Source organism: Sturnira hondurensis, unplaced genomic scaffold, assembly GCF_014824575.4.
Source record: "Sturnira hondurensis isolate 20B ecotype Veracruz unplaced genomic scaffold, ASM1482457v3 Scaffold0009125, whole genome shotgun sequence".
NCBI lineage: Eukaryota > Metazoa > Chordata > Mammalia > Chiroptera > Phyllostomidae > Sturnira > Sturnira hondurensis.
In genome coordinates this window covers 3,193,702-3,208,089 of record NW_028081756.1, presented here as the reverse complement: position 1 = coordinate 3,208,089, position 14,388 = coordinate 3,193,702, and positions in this window count along the sequence as shown.

The window sequence follows — 14,388 nt, the reverse complement described above, 5'->3', positions numbered from 1 at the left end:
TTTGTTGTTCATAGTTTTGATCGCCTTTTTCTTTGATCGCCTTTAACAGTTTGTGTAAGGGCTTGGTGATGATGAACTCCTTTAACTTGGCCTTATCTGGGAAGAACTTTATCTGCCCTTCCATTCTAAATGATAGCTTTGCTAGACAAAGTAATCTTGAAAATAGGTCTTCCTTTTGATGACTTTGAATACTTCTTTCCAGCCCCTTTTTGCCTGCAAGATTTCTTTTAAAAAATCAGTTTATAGTCTTACAGGAACTCCTTTGTAGGTAACTGTCTCCTCTCTTTCTGCTTGTAGGATTCTTTCGTTTTAATTTTGGGTAATGTGATTATGATGTGCCTTGGTGTGTGCTTCCTTGGGTCCAGCTTCTTTGGGACTTTCTGAACTTCCTGGAAGTCTGTTTCCTTTGCCAGATTGGGGAAGTTCTCCTTCATTATGTTTTCATACAACTTTTCATTTGCTTCATCTTCCTCTTCTTCTGGCACCCCTATGATTTGAGTGTTGGAACATTTAAAGTTGTCCTGGAGGTTCCTAAGCCTCTCCTCAATTTTTTGAATTCTTGTTTCTTCATTCTGTTCTGGTTGAATGTTTATTTCTTCCTTCTGCTCCAAACCATTGACTCAAGTCCCTCTTTCCTTCCCATCACTGTTGGTTTTCTGTACATTTTCCTTTATTTTACTTTGCATAGCCTTCACTTTTTTTCTCTATTTTGTGACCATACTCATCTATTTCTGTGAGCATCCTGATTACCAGTATTTGAACTCTGCATCTGATAGTTTGGCAATCTCTTGGTCACTTAGTTCTATTTTTGTAGTTTTGATCTGTTCTTTCATTTGGGCCACATTTGTCTTAGCACTTCTGTTATGTAGTAAGTGGTGGAGTCTTAGGTATTCACCGGGGTGGAGCAACCCACGTCACTGGGTTGTGGTGCTATACGTTGAGAAGGGGTCAGAGAGGGAACAGTGTTGTTTGCTCAGCTCTTGGCAAACTTTGAGTCATGTCGTCCACTACCCACAAGTAAATTTGGCCCTTCTGGTGCTGATTCCTGGGTGTGTGGGTTTATATGCATTCTAGGACCCTGCGGGTCTCTTCAACACACCTCTTGTGAGGCTGGGAGTTTCTTCCATTGCCTCAACATGCATAGATTTTTACAGCTATAAGTTTTGACAGTTTCTTTTCCCGTGATGGGATTCTGGGTTTCAGAGTCTGTCTCACTCCCGAGTTGTTCCTCTTGGTTTATCCACATGCAAATGTGGGACTGCCCAGTCTTCCAGCTGTACCTCACCCACCTTGATTCTCCAGCCACTGCCTTGCTGCATGTCCTGTCTTCCCCAGCTGCCCATCCCTGCCCCTCCTACTAGTCTGAATGAAAGTTGCTTTTTTGACCTATTGGAGGAAGATGGCAACAGGGTAAGAGAAAATAGATTCCACTTCCTCCTACACATGGGAGAAAATCCTAGCCAATCTACGGAGGAACAGACCAAACAGCCAACAGTACACCAGCATATATGAAAAGAAGAGACCAAAAATTCTAGTGGGCACTGAAAAACCAGACGGTAAGGAGAGTGCTTCAGGACAATAAGGTCCCAGGGACCACCTCATGGACCAAGATGGCTATAGCCCCAGGTCCGGAGCCCACCCGGGTCTATCACAGAGTCCTTGAGAGTGCCAGGCCTGCCACAGAGACCTTGGGAGAGAGCCAAGTCAACTGCTTCCTCCCTCCCTGGTCAAACAAGGTTTAAGCAGCACCAGGAAAGACCTGGTTGCTTGAAGTCACAGAGAGGGGAATATGGACAAAGAAGCAAACACACAGGGGCTATGGTCACCCATGGAGTCTGCGGTCACTGGCTTGGGAGAGTTGAGAGTCATGTAGTGACAGGCACTGACACCAATAATCACCAGTCTGGCTGTAGGATTGGGCTATACAGAGCAGCAGGCTTGAGTAGGAGGAACTTCTCAAAAAGAAAATCTTTAGAGAATTCTCCTGCAACAGCCATTCGGCCTACTCCCCACCCAGCTGGTCAGCAATCCCAACATTGTGAGGAGGGTTGCGCTGAAGGCCTGCACACCCCCATAGCACTGGGAAAGAACTGAGGCAGCCTGGCCAAACACGCATGCATGCCTGCGCTCCAGCCCACAGTGGTAACCCCCGGGGAAAGAGTGCTCTGAGGAAGACCTGGATCCCACAGCCATGGACCCTGGGAAAGCACCAGAGTAGCTCTGGGGAGAGTGTGCTCAAGACTGGCTGAGTGCAGATCGGGAAAGGAGAAAAGCCACAGCAATCACCCCTCAGCCTGCTGCAGCCAGCGAGACCAGAAAAAATGGTTTGACCAGTTTGAAAACAAGAGTTTTTTGGGGTGTGTTCTTTTTTTAAGTAATCTTTAATTTCTTAAATTTTTATTATTGTTTTATCTTTCAAAATCTTTTTCCGCTCTTTCCTTCTTCTTGTTTTATTTCTTCTTCCTTTCTTTCCAATATTACCTCTTCCTCCTCCCTTCTCCTGCTTTTTTTTACCAAATATGCAAAAGTGAGACAAAAAAAACCTAGAACTGTGAAAAGAGCAGAGTTGGACACAATGAGGGGGCATCCCAACAGCTGAGACAGTGAGACAAATTTCACTTTACTATTATAGAGAGCCTGCAAGTTATTGCATATTTGTGTTATCATTTTTTCATTATTCTTACATCTTTTATTTCAATAGTATTTTTGTATTCCTCTTCTTTCTGTATACTCTTCTTTGCTTGGCTGGTTATATTGTATCATTAGACAGGTTTCCCCTGTTCTCTCTTTCATAGTGTATTGCTAATTTACTGTCCTTCAGGTCACTTGTGTTCCTTTAGCACACTACTCAAGGTCCTATACTCTCTATTATTATTATGCAGATCACAGATTCTGTCACATGCTGTTCCATACAATTGTAAATACTTCACAACACCCCTCCTGATCTTAGCCCACTTCATTGTTTCCTGAACTCTATTACTATAGTGGTTAACTCTGTTCTCTCACACACTACACCTATGTACTATCCTTTACCTCACCTAACAATCTGACCTCCCACAACCTCACTGCTTTCTAGATTGAACTCACAATCCTTCCCTCCCCAACAAGAGCGTTATCTTCTTTCCATCCTTTCTAAAAAGTGACTAGTTGGGTGGAAGATCACAGTTAGCACTGTACACAGCCAAAGGATCTCCTATCTCTTCTCTACTGGCTGCTACTATAAATATCAGAGCATATTCTCTTGCTGGTATTAAACCATTAAACCATATTCTCTTTACTGGTATTAAACCATTTTGCCTTCCCCTCCAACTGATCACAAAAGAGAGTAGGCGGAAGTGGTGAACACCAGGATACCCACTGGAAGAAGAAACCCAACAACAAAGGAACCATCAACAGATAACAACAGAAGAAGGTGAAGGAGGGAGTGGAAGCCACACTACCTCAGTCCATGACTTATCTGGAAATACAACTAAATAGTGCAAAAATTACCCAGAACAAAAAACTGAACAAGAGCAAGAGAGATTTCACAAAACCTTGTACACACGGAAGAACCATATTCAACACAACCTGCCTTCACCAGGAAAACAAACACAAGAGGTGGTGGACAGAGTAACCCTCAGTTAACCAGCTGGTGGAAAAGACCCACGAAAGAAAGTCTCAACTACAAGCAAAATGAAAGACAAACACAGAGCCAACGTAAACAACAGCCTAAGACCAGTGAGCTCTGGAGATCAAGGAGACTGCACCACTCCTGTGAATCTCACAGGAGTTCGACCACAGAAATTCACAACATAAACCTGGGGAGCCACAACAGATCAATTTATGAAGCTTAGGCTAACAAGAAGAATCTCACAAGCAATGGGAAGACAAAGAAACAATCCACAAATGAAAGGAAAGGAGGAAGCTTCAGAAAGAGCGCTAAATAAAAGAGGCAAGTCAACTGTCAGATATTGAGTTCAAAGCAATGTTTATCACGAAGCTCAATGAGCTCAAAATGAGCTGCCAAAAATGACAAGGAAACTACAATGAACTCACCGCAAACTATATCAACATGAAAATGGAAATAGAAATTATCAACAAGGGCCATGAGGAAATGAAGAATACAATTTTTGAACTGAAGAACACATTAGAAGGAATCAAAAGCGCGATCAATAAAGCAGAATATTGGATCAGTGAGCTAGAGGACAAAGTAGAAAAAAACAGCCAGAAAGAGCAAGAAACGGAAAAGAGGCTCAGAAAGCATGAAGAGGGATTAAGAGAAATGCAAGACAATATGAAACATAATAATATCCATATAATAGGGACGCCAGAAGGAGAAGAAGAAGAGCAAGGGATAGAAAACCTATTTGAAAAAGTAATGATGGAAAACTTCCCTAATTTGGAAAGAGAAAGTCACACAAATTTAGGAAACACAGAGAGTTCTGATCAAGAGGAACCCAAAGAGGCCCACTTCAGGACACATCAGAATTAAAATGGTAAAATTTCAAGACAAAAAGAGAATTTTAAAGGCTGTAAGGGAGAAAAAGGAACTAACACAAGGAATCCCTGATAAGTATAGCAGCAGACTTCCCATTGGAGACAATCCAAGCCAAAAGAGAATGGCAAGAAATATTTCAAGTAATGAAAACCAGAGACCTGCAAACAAGGCTACTTTAGCCAGCAAGGCTCTCAATCAAGATAGAAGGCCAAATAAGGAGCTTCTTAGACAAAAGAAGTCTAAAACAATACACCTCCACAAAACCAGCTCTGCAAGAGATAATAAAAGGACTCCTTTAAGAAAAGGAAGAAAAAGAGAGAGAGACAGGAACACAGAAAAAACATGGCAATGAATAAGTACCTATCAATAATAACCTTAAACATAAATGGATTAAATGCTCCAATCAAAAGATACAGAATAGTGGAATGAATTAGAATGCATGACCCACACATATGCTGCCTACAAGAGACCCACCTCAGAACAAAATACCTACACAGACTGAAAGTGAAGGGCTAGAAACAAATTTTCCAAGCAAATGGACAGTAAAGAAAAGCTGGGGTAGCAATACTCATATCAGAAAAAATATACTTCAAAAAAAGTGCCATAAAGAGAGACCCAGAAGATCACTTCATAATACTCAAGGGAACAATTCACCAAAAAGACATAAACACTGTAAATATATATGCAGCCAACATAGAGTGCATAAAGAAATACCTAAAGAAAATATTGGAGGACTTCAAGAAAAATATTGACAGCAACACAATTATGGTAGGGGATTTTAACACCCCACTGTCAAAAATGGACAGATCTTCCAAACAAAATAGCAACAAAGATATTGTGGCAGTGAACAACACCCTAGATGAAATGGACTTAACTGATATATATATAGAGAGAGCCTTTCATCCCAAAGAAGCTAAATTCACATTCTTTTCAAATACACATGGAACATTTTTGAAGATAGACCACAGGATAGGACACAAAACAAGCCTCAACAAATTCAAGAAAATTGAAATCTTATCAAGAATTCTCTCTGACCACAAGAAACTGAAACTAGAAATCAACCCCAAAGGAAAAAACCCAAAACTCTCAAAATCAAGGAGATTGAACAGCATGCTATTAATGGGTCAAGAATGAAATTAGGGAAGAAATCAAAAAGTTTCTGGAAAGAAAGGAAAATGAACTCACAACAACCCAAATCTTTTGGGATACAGTGAAGAAGTCCTGGGTGGGAAGTTCATAGCAACACAGACCTACCTAAAAAAATAGAAACATTTCAAACAAACAAACTAACCCTATGTTTTCAAGTACTGAAGGAACAACAAAAAAAACAGCCCAGAGCAAGTAGAAGGAAGGAAATAACCCAGATCAGAGCAGAATTAAATGATATAGAGATAAAAGCATAATTCTAAGGGTCAATGAATCTAAGAGCTGGTTCTTTGAAAACGTAAACACAATTGACAAGACTTTAAGCAGGCTCATCAAGAAAAGAAGAGAGAGGACCCAAATAAACACAATGAGAAATGAAGGAGAGATTACAACTGACACCACAGAAATGCAAAGGATTGTAAGAAATTAGTGTGAAGAATTGTATGCCAAGAAATTTGAAAACCTAGGTGAAATGGACAAATTTCTAGAAAAATATAATCTTCCAAACCCAATGAAGAAGAAGCAGAAAGCCTAAACAGACCCATAACAGCAGAAGAAATTGAAGCAGTAATCAAAACACTCCCAACACACAGAAGTCCTGGACCAGATGGTTTCACAGCAGAATTCTACAAAGTATTTAAGGAGGAGATAACCCCCATTCTTCGTAGACTATTCCAAAAAATCCAAAATGATGGAAGACTCCCAAATGCTTTTTATGAAGCCAGCATCATCTTAATCCTAAAACCAGATAAAGACACAACAAAGAAAGAAAACATCAGGCCAATATCACTGATGAGTATAGATGCCAAAATCCTCAATAAAATATTGTCAAACCACATCCAACAATACATTAAAAAGATCATACACCATGATCAAGTGGGATTCATCCCAAGGATGCAAGGATTGTTCAATATTCACAAATCAGTCAGTGTAATAAATACATCACATGATCATATCAATAGATGCAGAAAAAGCATTTGATAATGTATAACACCCATTCATGATAAAAAACACTCATCAAAGTGATAATAGAGCATTCCTCAACATAATAAAGGTCACATATGAGAGACCTACAGCCAACATCATACTCAATGGGCAAAAGCTAAAATCTTTCCCACTCAGGAACAAGACAAGGTTGACCACTTTTGCCACTTCTACTCAATATAGTATTGTAAGGTTTAGTCACAGTGATCAGAAAAGAAGAGAAAAGGCATTCAAATCGGAAAGGAGGAAACAAAACTGTCATTGTTTGCAGATGACATGATTGTGAACATAGAAAATTCTATAGACTCCACCAAAAAACTGCTCAACCTAGTAAATGGATTTGGCAAAACGGCAGGATACAAAGTCAATATCCAGAAAACAAAGACATTTTTGTACACCAACAATGAAACATCAGAAGCAGAAATCAAGAAAAACAATCCCATTCTATATAAAATACCTAGCAACAGAAATACCTAGCAAAAAGAAAAATAAAATACCTAGCAATAAACCTAGCCAGAGGTAAAAGACGTGTATGCAGAAAGCTACACAACAGTGAATAAAGAAATCAAGAAAGACACAAACAAATGAAAACATATTCCATGTTCATGGATAGGAAGAATTAATATCATCAACATGTCTATACTACCCAAAGCAATTTACTGATTCAGTGCAATACCTATTAAAGTACCAATGGCATATTTCACAGTCATAGAAGAAACACTTCGAAAATTTATGTAGAACCATAAATGACCCCAAATAGCTGCTGCAATTTTGAGAAAGAAGAACAAAGTAGAAGGGATCACAATATCTGACACCAAACTGTATTACAAGACTGCTGCAATCAAAATAGCCTGGTACTGGCATAAAAACAGCCACATGGACCAATAGAAAAGACAAGAGAGCCAAGAAATTAACCCAAGTCTCTACAGGCAATTAATATTTGACAAAGGGGGCAGTAACATAAAATGGAGTAAAAATAGCCTCTTCAACAAATGGTGTTGGGAGAACTGGACAGCTACATGCAAAAAAAAAATGAAACTCGAGCACCAACTTACACCATACACCAAAATAAATGCAAAGTGGTAAAAGATTTAAATATAAGCCATGACACCATTAAAGTCCTAGAGGAGAATATAGGCAGGTAAATGTCAGATATTTCACGCAACAACATTTTTTACTGATATGTCCTCTAGAGCAAGGGACGTAAAAGGAAGGAATGAACAAATGGGATCTCATCAAAATTACAAGCTTTTGCACAGCTAAAGAAAACAGTATTAAAATAAAAAAGAAACAACTTTAAGGGAAAACATATTTGCCAATGATACCTCAGACAAAGGTTTAATCTCCAAAATATACAAAGAACTTACAGGACTCCACTGCAAGAAGACAAGCAATCCAATTGAAAAGTGGGTGAAGGACTTGAATAGACATTCCTCCAAGGAGGATATACAGAGGATCCAGAGACACATGAAAAGATGCTCAGTATCACTAGCTATCAGAGAGATGAAGTTAAAACCACAGTGAGATACCACTTTACACTGGTCAGAATGGCCATCATAAACAAAGGAATAAACAAGTGTTGGAGAGGTTGTGGAGAAAAGGGGGCCCTACTTCATTGTTGGTGGGATTACAGACTGGTACAACCACTATGGAAAACAGTATGGAGGACTTCCGCCAAGATGGAGGCATAGGTGGAAACACTGTGCCTTCTCCCACAACCAAGTTTGAATACAACTAAGGTTTGGAGAACAAAGACTCAGCCAAAAACCAGAAAACTCAATTATACGGAAGTCCGACAACCACTAACCGTTCAATGGGACATTAAGAGGGGCAGAGCCAGCAGTGGAGCAGGGTCGGGCATGAAAGATCCCCAGACCTAGGCGCGCAGGAAGCCCGGACCCAGCCAGGGTATGGGGCAGACTGACCATGGTCCCACATTCACACACAGTGAGACGGACCACGCAGGCCCCAGGGGGCGAGGGCTGACGGTGGTGGCACACTTGAGTGCAGTGGGACGAAACGCGTGGGCCCAGTGACAGTGGCAGCTACAGCACCTGTGGGGGCTGTGGTGGCAGGCAGTAGACGGGATGCCATAACTCCTCATTGACCCCACCCCCACATACAGCGTCACAACCCAGCGACTTAGTTGCCCTGCTCCAGTGAACACCTTAGGGCTCCGATCCTGCTACTCCTGCTACAGAACAGGAACGAACAGCCCCAAAGATGGTGCATGAAGAACTCAAAGTCCCAGAGGCGATAATTCTCAGTGACCGAGAAATTGCCAAGCCTCTCAGAACCACAATTCGAAACACTGTTTATCAGGATGCTCACAGAACTGGTTGATTATACTCACAAATTAGAGGAACATATGAAGGCTAAACTAATTGAAATGAAGGGAGATGTCCAGGAAACCAATTGCGATGGAAAGGAAACTGGGACTCAAATCAATGGAATGGACCAGAAGGAAAAACAAAACATCCCACCAGAAAGGAATGAAGAAATGAGAATTCAAAAAAATGAGGAAAGGCTTAGGAACCTCCAGGACATCTTTAAACGTTCCAACATCCAGATTATAGGGGTACCAGAAGGGGGAAAGAAACAGCCACGAGTGGGAAAACTTATTTGAACAAATAATAAAGGAGAACTTCCCCAATCTGGCAAAGGACATACACTTCCAGGAAATCCAGGAAGCTCAGAGAGTCCCAAAGCAGTTGGACCCAAGAAGGAACACACCAAGGCACATCATAATTACATTAGCCAAGACTAAAATGAAGGAGAGAATCCTAGAAGCAGCAAGAGATAAGGGGACAGTCACTCACAAAGGAGTGCCCATCAGACTGTCAGCTGATTTCTCAAAAGAGACCTTACAGGCAAGAAGGAGCTGGAAAGAAGTATTCCAAGTCATGAAATCCAAAGACCTACAGCCAAGATTGCTTTATCCAGCAAAACTTTCATTTAGAATGGAAGGACAGATAAAGTGCTTCTCAGATAAGGTCAAGTTCAAGGAGTTCATCATCACCAAGCCCTTATTATATGAAATGCTAAAGGGACTTATATAAGAAAAAGAAGATGAAAAATATGAACAGTGAAAGGACAGCAAACTCACAGTTATTAACAACCACACCTAAAACAAAAGCAAAGCAAGAGGACAGCTAGATTAGGAGTGGAAGCATAGAAATGAGGAACACATGGAGGGTTAGCAACAGGGGAGTGGGAGGAGGAGAAGCGGGGAGAAGGCACAGAAAATAGCATAGAGGGTAGGTAGAAAATAGATAGGGGGAAGGGCAAGAATAGTGGGGGAAATATGGAATCTAAAGAACTTGAGACACGTGGTTATAAACTAAGGGGGAGAATGGTGGGGGAGGGAGTGTGTGGGTGGAGGGGAATGAAGAGGGGGAAATAGAACAACTGTAATGGTATAATCAATAAAATATATTTTTCAGAAAACTATAAACAGTAAAATGACAATAAACTCATAACTATCAACCGCTAAGCCTTAAAAAAAAAGCAAACAACTAGAGCATGATCACAGAATCATGGAAATGGAGATTACATGGAGGGTCATCAGAGGGGAAGGGGAGAGGAGAATGGGGGAAAAGGTACAAGAAATAAGAAGCATAATCGATAGATACAGAATAGATGAGGTTAGGAATAGTTTAGGAAAAGAAGCCGCCAAAGAACTCATATGTATGATCCATGGACATGAACTAAGTGGCAGGGCTGGGAATGCCCTAAAGAAGGAGGGTACAGTATGAAAGGAGATAAAGAGGAAAAATGGGGCAATTGTGATAATATAATCAATAAAATATACTTAAAATGGTTAAAAAAAGAAAAATTATGGAATTTTCTAAGAAAACTAAAAATGGACCTGCCTTTTGACCCAGCAATTCTACTGCTAGGATCGTATCCTAAGAACCCTGAGATACCAATGCAAAAGAACCTATGCACCCCAATGTTCATAGCAGCACAATTTACAATAGCCAAGAGTTGGAAGCACCCTAGATGCCCATCAGTAACTTAATGGATCAAAAAAGTATGGTATATTTACACAATGGAATTCTATGCAGCAGAAAGAAAGGAGCTCCTACCCTTTGCCACACCATGGATGGAACTGGAAAGCATTATGCTGAATGAAATAAGCCAGGCGGTGAAATCAAGTACCATATGATCTCACCTTTAACCAGAACCTAAAAAGCAAAACAAACAAGGAAGCAAAATATAACCAAAGATACTGAAATAGAGAACAGGCTGACAGGGACCAGAGGGAAGAGAATTTCAGGGGCAAAGGGGAAGGGTTTACAGGAAGAAGTATAAAGGACACATGGACAAAAAATAGGGGGTGTGGAAATGGGAGGGAGCCTGGGTGGTTGCGGTGGGGTGGGAGTAAAAGAGAAAACTGAACTTGAACAACTAAAATAATTTTTTAAATATAATTTTTATTTAATTCTTGTTCAAGTACAGGTTTCTGTCTTATATTCCCAGCCCTGCCCGCCCCCCGTCCAGTGCTCCCCACCTCCCCCCCCACTTCTGCCCCCCACCCTTAGTTATTGTCCATGTGTCCTTTATACTTGTTCATGTGAGTCCATCCCCTTTTCCCCTAAAATAATTTTTTGAAAATAATAATAAAATAAAAAGGGATGACACTTTGAAAAAAATGTTTCTTCTTTAATTTCATGGTTGTCAGACTTTCATATAGTTCAATTTTCTGGCAGTTCTTGTTATTTTCTTGTTTTTAAATTTATTGTTGTCCTCTTATGGTTGTGGGAGGAGGCAAACAGTATCTACCTACACCTTCTTGGCCAGAAGTCTAGAATTTTAAAAAATGTTTAATTAACCCACAGGTGGACAAAAGACAACAGAACATTTTTAAACATAGAGAACAACCAGAAAATTAAAATTAATGGCACAGTTAAATATTCATGTATCACACTTACATTTACTGTAATGATACTAAATAGGTATTGGCAGAGTGAATAAAAAACATATGACCTAACTATATGAGCTATATGCTGTTTGTAAGAAACTCATTTCAGATACAATGATTAGGTACATTGGAAGTGAAAGGATGGCATAAAATATACACCTTACAAATATTAATCAAAAGAAAGCAGGTGTTCCAATCAAGAGGACAGATGTTATGGTAAATGATGTGCTTGCCTCATTCCATGACCACATCAAAAATACAACTAAATTATAGAACAATCCACCTGAAAGACCATGTGAAGACTAGCTTAACGGAAGTCCTATAACCAAGGACAGAAAGGAAGCCATGTTGAGACTGGTAGGAGATGTGGATACATAAAATGGGTTGGCTGCACACCCACATGCTGCAGTGGAGAATCAGAAGTGATATCCCAGCTGCAGAGGTCTCTCCTGAGGAACAAGGGGTCCCATCCTTATATCAGACTTCTCAGCCTGTAGCACCACTGCTGGGAAGAGGAGCCCCCACAATGTCTGTCTGTGAAGATCAGCATGGATTCTGTCCATCCAGGTAAGTTGGAAGCCTGCTGGAAACTCAGGCATTCTCATAGAGGATATACATATAGACAAGCTTCCAGGCACTCACCCTGGTCTCTGACAGAGAGACAGCTCTCAGAAGGAGCCAAAGATAAAAATTAACTGAGTTGTTTGGCTTCAGAGCAAAGTTGGCAGGAACAGGTGCCATTGTCCCTGTGTTTAATCCTCCCAGTCAGCACTCAAGTGCCATCTTTCCAATGTTGATCCCTCCCCCTACACTGCCAGGTCTTAATCTGCATTAACATAGTGAACACCATTTGCTCTACTTTGATGACTCCCTGAGACCTTGCACCACCCAGCTTGTGCACCACCAGAGGCTCTTTTAGGGTTTTTTTGGCAGGAAGCTGACCTTGACATGGACTCCAGTCCTTGTTAAAAACTCGAGAGTTCTACAGGCCTCAGTCAGGCATTGGCTGGCCTCCATGTGCACTGTGCATTTTGCCCCAGGCTCAGCACTGCAGTCAAATCTAAAACTGCATTAACCTGGTGAACACCACTCACCTTACCCTGGAGAGTCTCAGAGACCCCACTTCACCTAACTCATGTACCAGCCACCCAAGGCTCTTACAGTGGCTGAGCCTTATAGGAAGCCAGCAACTGGCAGTGCACTCCCAGTGCCCTGTGCCTTTTGCTAAGTGGATCCAAGTTCTATACTGGTGGCTTGTTTCACAGCTTGGCATCTCCCACACGCCTCCTGGTCCAGCACAGGAAGCTACCAACTGTGCATCATTTTGTAGCTCCTACCAGGTAGCCCCAAGGAAATCACAGGCAGCACCTGAACTTGGCCAGGACTAGAGGCCCTTCCAAGAGTCCCCAGACCCAACACTGAAGCCAGACTGATCCATGCTGGCTTCAGTCCACAACAGAGCACCACCTATTAGCTCCACAAATAGCACATCCAAATCCGTGAGTTTGGGCAGGCACCAAAGCCCACTGGGTTGAATGTTATTTCAATGAACTTAATAAAATAAAAAAATATATATGTTCCATGTTGTAAATCATTAGGGAATTGCAAATTAAAACAGCAGTGAGATGTGTGGTGTCAAATGGGTACTAGACTTATAGTACCCAGGGTGATCACTTCATAAGTTATATAAATGTCTAATCACTATGTTGTACACCTGAAACTAATATAATAATGTATGTCAACTGTAATTGAAATTTTTAAAAATAAATTTGAAAATAACAAAAATGAGATACTACTACACTTGTATTAGAGTGGCTAAAATTTACACTGACAATATAAAATGCTAGTGAGGACATGGATATACAGGAACTCTCATTCATTGCTGATGAGAATGCAAAATGGTATATCCACTCTGGAAGACAGTTTGGCAAATTTTTACAATGATAAACATAGTCTTGCCATATGATTCAGTAATTGCATTCTCAGATACTTCCCAAAATGATTTGAAAACTTATGTCAAGAGAAAATCCTGCACATGAATTGTTATTGCCCATACTGGAAGCAACCAAGATGTCCTTCACTAGATAAATAAACTGTGGTACATACATATATTGAAATACTATTCAGTGACAAAAATTCTATGTATTAGAATATTTTTCAGTGACAAAAAGACATTGCTAAGTATATGACAACAACTATATGATTCCAACTGTATCACTATAAACACAGTGAAAAAATCAGTGGTTGCCAGGAGTTTGGAGTGGGGAGAGGTGAAAAGTTGGAGCGCAGGTTTGTTAGGGTATTAAGACTATACCTTATAATAATGTAATGGTGGGTACATGACATTATGCATTTGTCAAACCTGTAAAACTGTACAACACAAAGAAAAATTAACATAAATAAGGACTTTAGTAACAATATATAAAAATTGGCTTATCAATTACAAATACACCAAACTAATTCAAGATGTCAAGAGCAATGGAAACTTGTGAAGAGGGAACTGTGTCCTAGCCACTTAACTTTTTGTAAATGTTATATTTTCTAAAAAATAAAGCCTCTTTTTAAAAAGAGAGCAAATAATATGAATTGATTTGGGGACCATTTGCATGGCTTTGAGCTACATTGAAGATTTTAGTTTCTAAAATGGTGCCAATAAGGAGCCATTGTTAAGACTTAAGTGCCCAGTGTTAAAGTTCTATGATTGAACATCTGTATTTCTGGGCCTTTTAATGATGATGAAGGTCATGAGACTCTTTCATGAATCAATTGAAGTGTAATTCTCTACACCTTTATTTATCTATGAAAATATCAGCTCTTCCATTTTTATTTTTGGGGTTTATTTTTATTTTTTTTGGAT